The sequence below is a fragment of the Callithrix jacchus genome, chromosome 9 (genome assembly GCF_049354715.1).
Source record: "Callithrix jacchus isolate 240 chromosome 9, calJac240_pri, whole genome shotgun sequence".
Taxonomy (NCBI): Eukaryota; Metazoa; Chordata; class Mammalia; order Primates; family Cebidae; genus Callithrix; species Callithrix jacchus.
In genome coordinates, this window is record NC_133510.1 from 17,065,910 (window position 1) to 17,078,499 (window position 12,590).

A 12,590-nucleotide genomic window follows, 5' to 3' on the forward strand; every position below is an offset into this window, starting at 1 on the left:
TGAGGATGTTATGAAAGTCATGTACTTCAAGGGATTCACAAAGTTGGAGTCCTTACAGGACAAGTGAGACATGGGCAGTGAGTGACTTTCTACCATCCACCCAGCAGCCAAGAATAGACTTCCTCATTCAGATGGAGGCACAGAGGTACAGACCTGAGAGCTGAAAGTCATAAAGCCAGTCCCATGTATTACCAGTGAGGTAATCATGGCTCAGAGTGACTTGACCTATAAGCCACAAGCTTGTGGGTGACCATTCCAGGCCTTGAATGCAGGATTTCATTCCATTGCCCCTGCCCCACAAATAGCCTCTGAGAGACAGAGTACCTGATGCCACCTTATGTGGGATATTGTTTTGGCTATCACGAATTTCTGAATCCCCTGTTTGTGGAATAGAGAAATCAAAGCCATCAAATATTCAAGGGTATCCACTCATGAAGTCACCTTGTTACTTCAGCTAAAAATAATTTAGAGACCTGACAATGAATAATCATTTATCTAATCATCTGGGAATGATAAAATTAATGTTTTGTAGTTACTATTTTACAGTCTTAAATTGCTTAGAAAGTACAGATACTTTTCCCTCATAATTTTGCTTTCTCGTGAGTCCACATGCATACACAGAAGACCCAACCACGGTATCTTGACTATGAATGTAATAAATAAGGAAATAACAAATGTAGTCAGGTGAAGCAGGGCGGTTTGTTAGCCCAAGAGTGTACTAGGACTAGTGTTTGGTGGAGCCAACCAGCTCCTACAGGCAGTGAAGACAAAGGAAAGTGCCTGGCAGTTTCATTATGGGGCGCTTCCCAATAACCTAATTCCTCTACCATCAAAGTTTCTCAGGGGACATCACCATTTTTAGAAAGATGCTTAGTTTTGATAAAACAACCCTTCTATATTAGTCTGTTCTCATACTGCTGATAAATACTTACCTGAGACTGGGTAGTTTATAAAGGAAAAGAGGTTTAATGGACTCACAGTTCCATGTGGCTGGGGAGGCCACAATCACGGTGGAGGGCAGAAGGCACATCTTATATTGGGGCAGACGAGAGAGAGCTTGTTCAAGGAAACTCCCCTTTATAAAACCATCAGGTCTCATGAGACTTACTATTATGAGAACAGCACAGGAAAGACCCATCCCCATGATTCAATTACCTCCCACCAGGTCTCTCCCATGACACATGAGAATTGTAGGAATTACAATTCAAGATGAGATTTGAGTGGGGACACAGCCAAACCATTTCACCTTCCAAGCTTATGTGTCACTACTCACCCACAAATAGTCTGTAAAGAGCCCAGCATTTGCTTTCTGGCAACAGTGTCATACTAACATTGCTTTCCCTGCCTCCAGGGCCCTCGCTGCATCTCTGTTTAAAGTCTAAAGCCAGATCCAGCTCTCATGCTGCCTCCTGCAGAAAGACATCTCTGATGTTTCCCAGCCAGAGGAGCCTCCCCATCTCTCAACTCCCGACCACTTCTCTTAAAAACATGACCGTGTCCTGCGGCTGCCCATTGCCCTCCTACCATCCACCATGGCCCTGCTGCACTCCCACTGCATCCTCTCCGGAATCATGCCGCCTTCCACCCAGGCCTCGCCACTGCAACCTCTGCCAGAGCCAGCTCCTGGTGGACCCATGTGGAAATGGGACCTCCAGACCCCATCCTGGGAGTCACTGAATCCTTTAAGCGGAACACCAACAGCAAAAAGATGAATCTGGGAGTTGGTGCCTACTGGGATGATAACGGAAAGCCTCATTGCTGCCTCATGTCCACAAGGCAGAGGCCCAGATTGCCACAAAAAGTTTGGACAAGGAGTGCCTGCCCATTGGGGGACTGAACTTTGCAAGGCATCAGCACAACCAGCCCTGGGCGAGAACAGCGAAGGCTTGAAAAGTGGCTGGTTTGTCACTGTGCAGACCATTTCAGGAACTGGGACCTTAAGGATCGGAGCCAGTTTTCTGCAAAGATTTTTTAAGTTCAGCCAAGATGTCTTTCTGACCAAACCAAGCTGGGGAAATCACACACCCATCTTCAGGGATGCTGGCATGCAGCTACAAGGTTATCGGTATTACCAACCCAAGACTTGTGGTTTTGGCTTCACAGGTGCTACAGAGAACATTTCAAAAATACCAGAGCAAAGTGTTCTTCTTCTGCATGCCTGTGCCCACAATCCCACGGGAGTGGACCCGCGTCTGGAACAGTGGAAGGAAACAGAAACAGTGGTGAAGACAAGGAATCTCTTTGCGTTCTTTGACATGGTCTACCAAGGCTTTGCCAGTGGTGATGGTGATAAGGATGCCTGGGCTGTGTGCCACTTCATGGATCAGGGCATTACTTTGTCTCTGTCAATCATATGCCAAGAACATAGGCTTATACAGTGAGCGTGTAGGAGCCTTCACTGTGATTTACAAAGATGTGATGAAGCCAAAAGGGTACAGTCACAGTTGAAGATCTTAAATCCGTCCCATGTATTCCAACCCGCCCCATGTATTCCAACCCGCCCTTCAATGGGGCCCAGATTGCTTCTACCATTGTGAACACCCCAGATTTGCTAAAACAATGGTTGCCAGAAGAGAAAGGTATGAACAACTGCATCATTCGCCTGCGGACTCAGCTGGTCTCCAGCCTCAAGAAGGAGAGTTCCGCCCACAACTGGCAACACATCACCGACCAAATTGGCATGTTTTGTTTCACAGGGCTAAAGCCTGAACAGGTGGAGTGGCTGACCAAGGAGTTCTCCGTCTACATGACAAAGGACGGCTGCATCTCTGTGGCAGGGATCATCTCTAGCAACGTGGGCTAGCTTGCCCTTGCCCATGCCATTCACCAGGTCACCAAGTAATGTCCCCGGTGTGAGGAAACAGAGACAACCTTTCTGTCTTCAGCCTCTGCTATTGGGAGCTTCACACAGAGAATGAGAGAGGGTGGATGGTGGTGAGTGGATTATTTCTTTCAACCACAGTGTATAACACTCAGCGATTGACTGTTTCTCAGAAAAGAGCATGTAGCAACATAGGGCAGAGGCGCTGGCATCTGGAACATTGTGGCTCTAAACCAAAGTCTCTCCCGCCCTTTCATCTCCGGCTTTTCTCAAAGAGTTTACATGTGCAAGAAAATCATCACACCAAAAAACCTGTCAATTATGCCATTGCAATCTTTCAGAAGCTTTAACTGAAGACTCAGGTTCCTCATGAGAAATAGCACACATTAGAGGCTTTGAGAGAAGACCTAGTTCTGTCAGGAACAGTTGGCCTCGTGTCTGTCCTCCCATCATGGAGCAACCTCATCAACAGACCGCACTGCAGAAATTATGTTTTATGTAAACCAGTGAGTCTGCTGCCACTACAGCAAGGAAAACAATGCAGTTTCCTGTCTTATTTAAGAAAAGGAGAAGGCTCTCTTCTCTCCCTTGTCTTTGCTGTTCTTTAACTTACACACAACGGTTTTTAACTAGTGCAGATTTTAATCCCATTCTACTGCTTGACTGACCATCAACCCCATCCTATTGGGATTTATTTAAGAACGAAGAACATAATTTTCTGCTGACATCATACCCTCACCTTTCTCAGCAAAGAATAGTGGAGAGTAGGTAACCGTCCTTCATCTCGGCATCCTCTTGAATGATTGTGTGATTTTCTTCAGGTGGGATGTGGCCTCTGCCCAGTTGGACCTCCTCCCTTTGTTGAATGTGATTGTGCAAGTCACTCCTCTCATGTTATGAGTCCAGCAGCGCAGGGTGGTACCAGGAAAGAGGACATTCTAGGCTTTGTGTGCTGACAGCTGGGTTCAGGCTTCACCCACCGGAAAGAACCACCATCTACTCTAATCATGTAGACTTATAGTGGCCTGATTTCTCTGTTACAATAAAATTACTGTAGACCCCCCAAAAAAATATGACCAATGATGCCAAAAGTCTAATTTATGTGTGGAGTAGAGTAGAAGGGGATTGAGAGGTAGAGACTAAATAACGACCTAACTTTGAACATGCCAGGAAGTTTCTCTGTTCTTCAGATTCCTAATCTGCAAAATGTAGTTAAGGACAGGACTTATCTGATGAGGTTGTTGTGAGAAGTAAATGAAATCATGTATGTAAAAAGCACGTAGTACGGTGCCTGGTTCACAGCCAAGGCTTACAATGTCAGGAAAGAAAAAAGGAAGGAAGGGAGGGAGGGAGGGAGGGAGGGAGGGAGGGAGGGAGGAGAGGAAGAGGGAAAAGCAAAGCAAAGAGAATGAGACCAGCCTGGGCAACGCAGTGACACCCCATCTCTACAAAAAATTATAAATTAAAAAAAATTAGCCAGGCATGGTAGCTGATACAGTTTGGATATGTGTACCCACCTAAATCTCATGTCCAATTCTAATCCCTAATGTTGGAGGAGAGGCCTGGTGGGAGGTAACTGGCCCATGCGGGAGGATTTCCCCCTTGCTATTTTCATGATTGTGAGTGAGTTCTCATGAGATCTGTTTGTTCAAAAGTTGATATGGTTTGACTGTGTCCCCACCCAAATCTCAACTTGAATTGTATCTCCCAGAATTCCCACATGTAGTGGAAAGGGCCCAGAGGGAGGTAGTTGAATCGTGGGGGCCAGTCTGTCCCATGCTATTCTCATGATACTAAGTCTCCCGAGATCTGATGGGTTCATCAAAAGTTTCTGCTTCTGCTTCTCTCTCATTTTCTCTGGCCACTACCGTGTAAGAAGTGCCCTTCACCTCCCACCGTGATTCTGAGGCATCCCCAGCCACGTGGAACTGTAAGTCCAATTAAACCTCTTTCTCTTCCCAGTCTTGGGTATGTCTTTATTAGCAGCATGAAAATGGACTAATAAAACTGTGTACAGCTCCTCCCTTTTTGCTCTCTTCCTCAAGCTCCAGCCATGTAGGATGTGCCTGTTTCCCCTTTGCCTTCTGCCATGACTGTAAATTTCCTGAGGTCACCCCAGCCATGCTTCCTGGAACCATGAGCCAATTAAACCTCTTTTCTTTATAAATTACCCAGTCTCAGGCAGTTGTTTATAGCCATGTGAGAATGGACTAATACAGTGGCACACACCTGTAGTCCCAGCTACTTGAGAGGCTGAGTTGGGAGAATCCGTTGAGCCCAGGATGTGAAGGCTGCAATGAGTTATGATCATGACATTGTACTCCAACCTGGGCAACAGAACAAGACTCTGAGAAGAACAGAAGGGGAGCAGAGGGGAAGGGAGCGGAGGGTAGGGGAGGGGAGGAGAGGGGAGGCGAAGGGAAGGGGAGAGAAAGAAAAAGAGAGAGAAAGGCAAGAAGGAAGGGAAGAAGGAAGGAAGGGAGGGAGGAAGGAAGGAACAAAGGAAGGAAGGAAGAAGGAAGGAAGGAGGGAAGAAGGAAGGGAAGAGGGAAGGAAGGAAAGAAGAAAGAGAGGGAAGGAGGGAGGGAGGGAAAGGAAACAAACAATAGCCTTCTCTCTCTACTGGAGTCAAAAGCACCATTGCCTCTTCTTAGATGAAACACATATACGACCTCCTTGGAGACACAATTTTATGTAACAGTGACACCAAATATCATGGAAAGGGTGAGATCAATTATTTTTTTAGATCTCCTGTGTAAAGATATTAGCTGAATTCAGAATTCCATTAGAAACTTAACATTTTCAGGATGGAAGGAAATGCAACAATCACCCTGTCCAACTCCCACTGACTTTCAGCTACGGGAACTGAAATCTGCAAAGGGTAAGAGTCAGTGAGCAGCTGGGCCCAGGCTGGAAAGCTTCCAGCCCAGAGCGCCTCCCCTCCTGCACATCTCCTCTTCCAGCTGAAGAGAAACACCATAAAAACCTGATGTCCAGAGAAGAACTTCTGGCATAAGAGTGTGAAGAGGTCCATCCTCTATTTCCTCAAAAAGCAACTATCCTCCTTGCTCAAAATTGTCAAAAACAACCATTTCATTTCTCAAAATTGACTGGAGGCACACAACAAACTGAGGAGTGCTTATATTCATGAAAACTACTAAACTTACAGTAAGATCAGTATGAATCTGTGGTGATTTATGCTGATTTCCACACCCCTGCCCCACGACCAGAGTTCTGTTGTTTGATAGTTCAATGAGGGCAAGCAAGGTCTTACAAATCAGCTTTTTTTTGGTCACTGCCAGAGGGGGCTCACTTGATTTTAAACAGTATTATTTAAGTGATGATCTCAGAGCCAAGTGATCAGAAAGGACCAAAAGCTCTTCTGGCCCAAAACTGCAAAGCAAGAAATGGACTAGTGACTAGCTGGGTACTTAACAGGGAGTTAGCTCCAGCAGGTGAGGCAGATACGGGGGGATTAGTGAACACTCCCCATAGTATGAGTTGAACAAAGGTCACATGCATGTGCTGCAGGGACAGGAGCATCCTAAGCCACTCCTCCTGGCCAATGGAGTCTTCCCCATGTACGGTGGAGAAGCAAGGGCTCCTGGGAAAATAGAAGCCTGGGCAGACGTGGGAGGCAATGCCTGCAATTTCGATGCACTCTCCAGCTTACTCACAAATCTGCCAGCAGAAAGTGGAACTCTTACTGGCCCAAGATATTTGAGCATAACCTCTGACCCATCTTTGAGCACTAATCTAGGCAGACACAGGGATAACTCTAGGAAGCCAGGCTTAATAATAAGAAACAAGAAAAACAGCAGCAGAGACATTCAGGGATGTACACTGCAGAAGAGGCAAGCTTCACAGATTTATTCCAGACAAGTTATTAAGTAAATGCACAAACAATAACAATAACAACACTCAAAATTAAAATCCAAAGTTGCTATAATATACTAGGTAAAATGTCCAGGTTTCAACAACAAAAAAATTACAAGGCAGGCAAAGCAACACAAAGGTATGACCATATCCAGGAAAAAAAAGGGGGTCAATTTAAATTGTCTCTGAATGTCTCTAGATATTGGGGCTAGCAGATAGCTTTTAAAGCAGTTATTAGAAATACGTTCAAGGAACTAAAGGAAACCATGTTCAAAATGTTAAGGAAAGTATGACAGCAATAAATAAAAAATATCAACGGAAGAAATTACATGAATGGATTAATTCTAAAACAACGGATGTCATAAGGCAGTGAATGACATATTCAAAATGGTGAAAAATATCTGTCAACAAATGACTTACATCCATCAAAACTATCCTTCACAAATGAAGGCAAAGCAAAGACATTCCCAGGTAACCAAAGACTGAGAAGATGTTTTGGTGGCAAACATACCTCACAATAAATACTAAAGGAATACTTTAGGCTGAATAAATACACAATAAATACTTTAGGCTGAAAGAAAGTAACACCATAAGATACTCAAATCCACAGTAAGAAGGGAGGCAGTTCAGAAATTACAAATATGTGGGTAAATAGAAAAGACTCCATAAATATATTTCCTCTGATTTTTTTCTTCTTTAAAAGACATAAAATTGTATAAAGCGAAACTTATAACACTGTATTGTTGGGTATGTAACACACATAGAAATTGATATGATAATGATGGAACAAAGGAGGGGAGAGGAAAGAAATACTGCAGCAGTATGTTTATAATTAATTTAGTATTATTCTGAATTAGTTTGTAAGAAGCTGGGATGCACATTGTAATTCCTAAAACAGCTAAGAATATAACTCAAAAAATACAGCAAAAATTCAACAGAGGAATTAAAATGCTACACTGAAAATATTAATTGAACATGAAACAAGGAAGTAAAAGAGCGAAAGAACAATCATAACAAAAAGACATGAGAAAAATAGAAAACACGTGGAAAAATAACAAATATAAATCCATATCAATAATTATACAAAATATAAATGGACTAAATGCCATATTCAAAAGGAACAGATTTTTCAGACTGGATAAAAAAGAACAAGACCAAATTTGTATATGTTTGTATATGCCGTCTACAAGAAACATAGCTTAGCTTCAAAGAAACAAAGGTAAACGTAAAAGGATGGAGGACTTGCAGTTTCAGCTACAACATGGAGTGCTTGAAAGTTATCACTTCCATGCTTACAAGATAAAAGCTGAAGAAATGGAAAATAAATAACTTCTCTTCGATGCATCAGAAAAGTGACATCACAAGGCAAAGAAGCATCCTGAAATCTAGAGAGACAAGTGAATACAGAGAACCATAGCCTAGGTCAGCTCTTATAAAGCAGAAGCCACGACAGCCATAAACTGACCGAACACTTAAATAGTAATTCTGATATTTGCCTGAGAGTGAGAAACTCCGGGAGATGTGGTGTCAGTGCGCCTCCCTCACTACACTTTCATGGATTTTACCTTCAGGAACCCCACCAGACTCTCAAAGTGAAGATCCAACAAAAAAATCCCAAATGTTTCAGGCAGGGGTGAGGGGGAAAGTAACCATGTAAAATATGCCAAAGCCTTCTCTATATCAAGGGCCTGCTATCCAAGAGAACCAACTTTACCAGAGCCTTATCTATCTGAGGGAAGGACAATTAGCCAACTCCAGCTCCTTCTAGCCTTCCTGTCTCACTTGAAGGAAGGGAAAAGCAAAATGAAACAAAAAACTTCTGAAGATTACAGCTCAGAGACTGAAGCCCACCAGAAGACTGATATTGAATCATAAAATTCTAGATCATTTCGCCTCACCAGGACCTCATGTACTAGGGTTCTCTAGAGGGACAGGACTAATAGGATAGATGTATATAAAAGGGAGTTTATTAAGGAGTACTGACATGCAAGATCACAAGGTGAAGTCCCACAATAGACCCTCTCCAAGATGAGGAGCAAGGTAGCCAGTCTGAGTCCCCGAAGCTCAAAAGTAGAGAAGCTGACAGTGAGACCTTCAGTTTGTGGCTGAAGGCCCAAGAACCCCCGGCAAACCACTGGTGTAGGTCTAAGAGTCCAAAAGCTGAAGAACTTGGAGTCCAATGTTCTAGGGCAGGAAGCATCCAGCATGGGGGAAAGATGGAGGCCAGAAGACTTAGCCAGTTCAGTCGTTCCATGTTCCTCTGCCTGCTTTTATCCTAGCCACACTGGCAGCTGATTCAATGGTAACCACCCAGATTGAGGGTGGGTCTGTCTCTCCCAGCCACTGACTCAAATGTTACTCTCCTTTGGCAACACCCTCACAGACATACCCAGGAACAATACTTTGCATCCTTCAATCCAATCAAATTGACTCTCAGTATTAACCATCACACCTTGTTATATCAACAGAGCTCTAGTATAACAAATTAATAGAGTTATTATAGATTTATCAACAGAGCTCTAGTATAACAGATTACAACTGAGATACCTGAAAAACACAGTTCTATTTAAGAAGGGGTTCTTGCCAGGTGCGGTGGCTCACACCTGTAATCCCAGCACTTTGGGAGGCTGAGGTGGGTGGATCACGAGGTCAGGGGTTCGAGACCAGCCTGACCAACATGGTGAAATCCTGACTCTACTTAAAAATACAAAAATTAGCCGAGCATGGTGGGGCACACCTGTAATCCCGCTACTTGGGAGGCTGAGGCATGAGAATTGCTTGAACCCAGGAGGTGAAGGTTGCAGTCAGCCGAGAGCATGCCATTGCACTCCAGACTGGGCAACGGAGCGAGACTGTCTCAAAAAAAAAAAAAAAGAAGAAGGGGTTCTTATGGAAACCAAATGACAACAGGACAGACAGAGTAAAGCAAGGGTGGTAGAGGTAACTAAACTCTCTGTGTACCTACAGCTATAGCAAACATTAAACATAACCCAGCTTGTGGCCAGATTAACATAAAACCTCACACAAGGGCCTCTTTATCTTAGTTTCTACTACCCGATACACCATGTCTGCTTTCAACAGAAAATTACAAAGCATGCGAAAAGTCAAGAAGAAACAATCTGAGGAGACAAGCGTTAGAACCAGACTCATATATAACACGGACTATGGAATTATCGGGTAAGAAATTAAAAATAATTATGATTAATGTATTAAGGGCTATAATGGAAAAAGTAGACAATATGCAAGAACAGATGGATAATGTGAGCAGAGAGGTGGAAATCCTAAGAAATCATCATAAGGAAGTGCTAGAAATAAAATATCCTGTAGAATACACGAAGAATGTTTTGATGGGCTCATCAGCAGACTGGACACAGCGAAGGAGAGAATCAGTGAGGCTGAAGATATGCCAGTAGAAACTTCTCAAACTGAAATGCAAAAAGAAAAAAGAAAAAAAGACAAAGCAGACTATCCAAGAACTGTGGGACAATCACAAAAGGTAAAACACATGGTAATGGGAATATCAGAAGGAAAAGAAAGAGGGAAAGGAACAGGAGAAATTTGAGTAGCAAAGGCTGGCAATTCTCCAAAGTGAATCATCGACACCAAACCTCAGGAAGCCCAGGGAACACCAATCAGGAGAACATATAAAAATCCATACCTAAGTGTATCACATTCAAACTCCAGAAAACCAAAGACCAAGAAAATCCTGAAAGAAGCCATGAGGGGTAGGGGTGAGGGAAGGACATCTGACCTATAGAGGAACAGAGATAAAAATTACAGTGAACTTTGTATTAATCTGGGTTCTCCAGGGAGACAGAACCAATAGAAAACACACACATGCGCGTGCACGCGCGCACACACACACACACATACCTCTCACACACACATGCTACATCTTTCTTTCTCTCTCTCTCTTTCATACACACACACACATACACACACCACACCTCTCACACACACATGCCACATCTTTCTCTTTCTCTCTCTCTCTCTTTCATACACACACACACACATACACACACCACACCTCTCACACACACATGCTACATCTTTCTTTCTCTCTCTCTCTTTCATACACACACACACACACACACACATACACACACCACACCTCTCACACACACATGCCACATCTTTCTCTTTCTCTCTCTCTCTCTTTCACACACACACACACACACACACAAACACCACATCTCTCACACACACATGCCACATCTTTCTCTTTCTCTCTCATATGTGTATGTGTGTGGGTGGGGAAAGAGAAAGAGGAAGGATAAGAAATTAACTCATGCAACTACAGAGGCTGAGAAGACCCAAGATCTGCAATCAGTAAGCTGGAGACCCAGGAGAGCTGACAATATAGTTGCACTCTGAGTCTGAAGAACTGAGAACCAGAAGAGCCAATAGTATAACTTCTAGTCTGAGTACAAGTTTGAAGGCATTAGAAGAAAAATGTCCTGACTCTAAAACAGTCAGGCAGAGAGAGGGAATTCTCCTGCTTCAACTCTTTGTTCTATTTAGGGCTTCACTGGATTGGATGAAGCCCACCCACACTGGGGACAGCAATCTGCTTTACTCAGTCTACCAATTCAAATGTTAATCTCATCAGAAACACTCTCACAGACACGCTCAGTACGGTGTTTAACCAAATATATGAACACCCTATGGCCCAGTCAACATATCGAATTAACCATCGCAGACTTCTCATTAGAGAGCTGTGAAACAAACATTTGAAGTGTTGAAAGGAAAAGCCTCTAACCTAGAATTGTATAACCAGCAAAATTATCCTGTACAGTGAAAGCACAATAAACACTTTTTCTGACAAAAACTGAGAAAACTCATCAGTAGTAGATCTGCCCTACGAGAAATGTTAAAAGAAATTCTTTACAGAGAAGAAAATATGAAAGAAAGAGTATTGAAGAAGGAATAACAAAAATAAAATAAAATCCTTTACTTTTCTTATTCTTAATTGATGTAATGGATAACAACTCGTTCGAAGGAATAATAACAATGTGTTCAGTGAGTATGACATAGATAAATGAGTGATGGCAATGCGATGGGGAACAAGAGGGGGAAACTGAGAATACATAATTATGGATAAATATTTGAAAGGGCACTTAGATTACTGTAAACACACGTTGTACACAGTAGGGCAACCACTCAATATTTTTTAAAATGTAATTGATATGCAGAGAGGAAAGAAAATGCAATCATATAAAATGCTCAATAAAAATCAGAGAAGGGAAAAGGGGAAAATTTGAAAAAGAAACAAAGAATAAGTCAAAAAACCAAAGGTAGTTATAAATGTGATAGATAGGAATCCAACTATATCAAAAATCACTTTAAATATATGGTCTACATAAACAAAAGACAGCGATTGTCACAATCGATTTAAAAAAACAAGACCAAACTAAATGCTGTTTATAAGAAACTCACTTTGAATCTAAAGACACAGAACAAATTAAAGGGGTGGAGGGAAAGATGTCATGATAACATTAATCAAAGGAAATCTATAATAACTATATTAATTTCAGACAAAGGCTTTAGAACAAGAAAAAATTAACAGGGATAAAGAGAGGTATTACGTAGTGATATAGGGACAAATTCTCAAAAAAGGCTACAATAATTGACACGTATGCATCTAACAACAGAGTCAAAATGTGTGAGGCAAAAACTGATAGAACTGCAAAGAGAAACAGACAAATCCACTAAAACAGCTGGAGATTTCAACATCCTCTTTCAGTGACTGATAGATTCAGCAGGCAGAAAATCAATAAGCATATAGCTCAACTGGATAGCACCACCAATCAACTGGATCTAATAGAGATTTATAGAATGTTTCATCCAACAAAAGTAAAATACACGTTCCTATCAAGCTCACATGAACACTCAC

The 12,590-nt window shown here is 42.5% G+C and overlaps 1 pseudogene; it reads left to right on the forward strand.

Annotated features, from left to right (window-relative positions):
* The first annotated feature begins 1,387 nt into the window (after nt 1-1,387).
* On the forward strand, nt 1,388-2,976 carry LOC100403320 (aspartate aminotransferase, mitochondrial pseudogene; annotated as a pseudogene).
* Nucleotides 2,977-12,590: the final 9,614 nt, after the last annotated feature.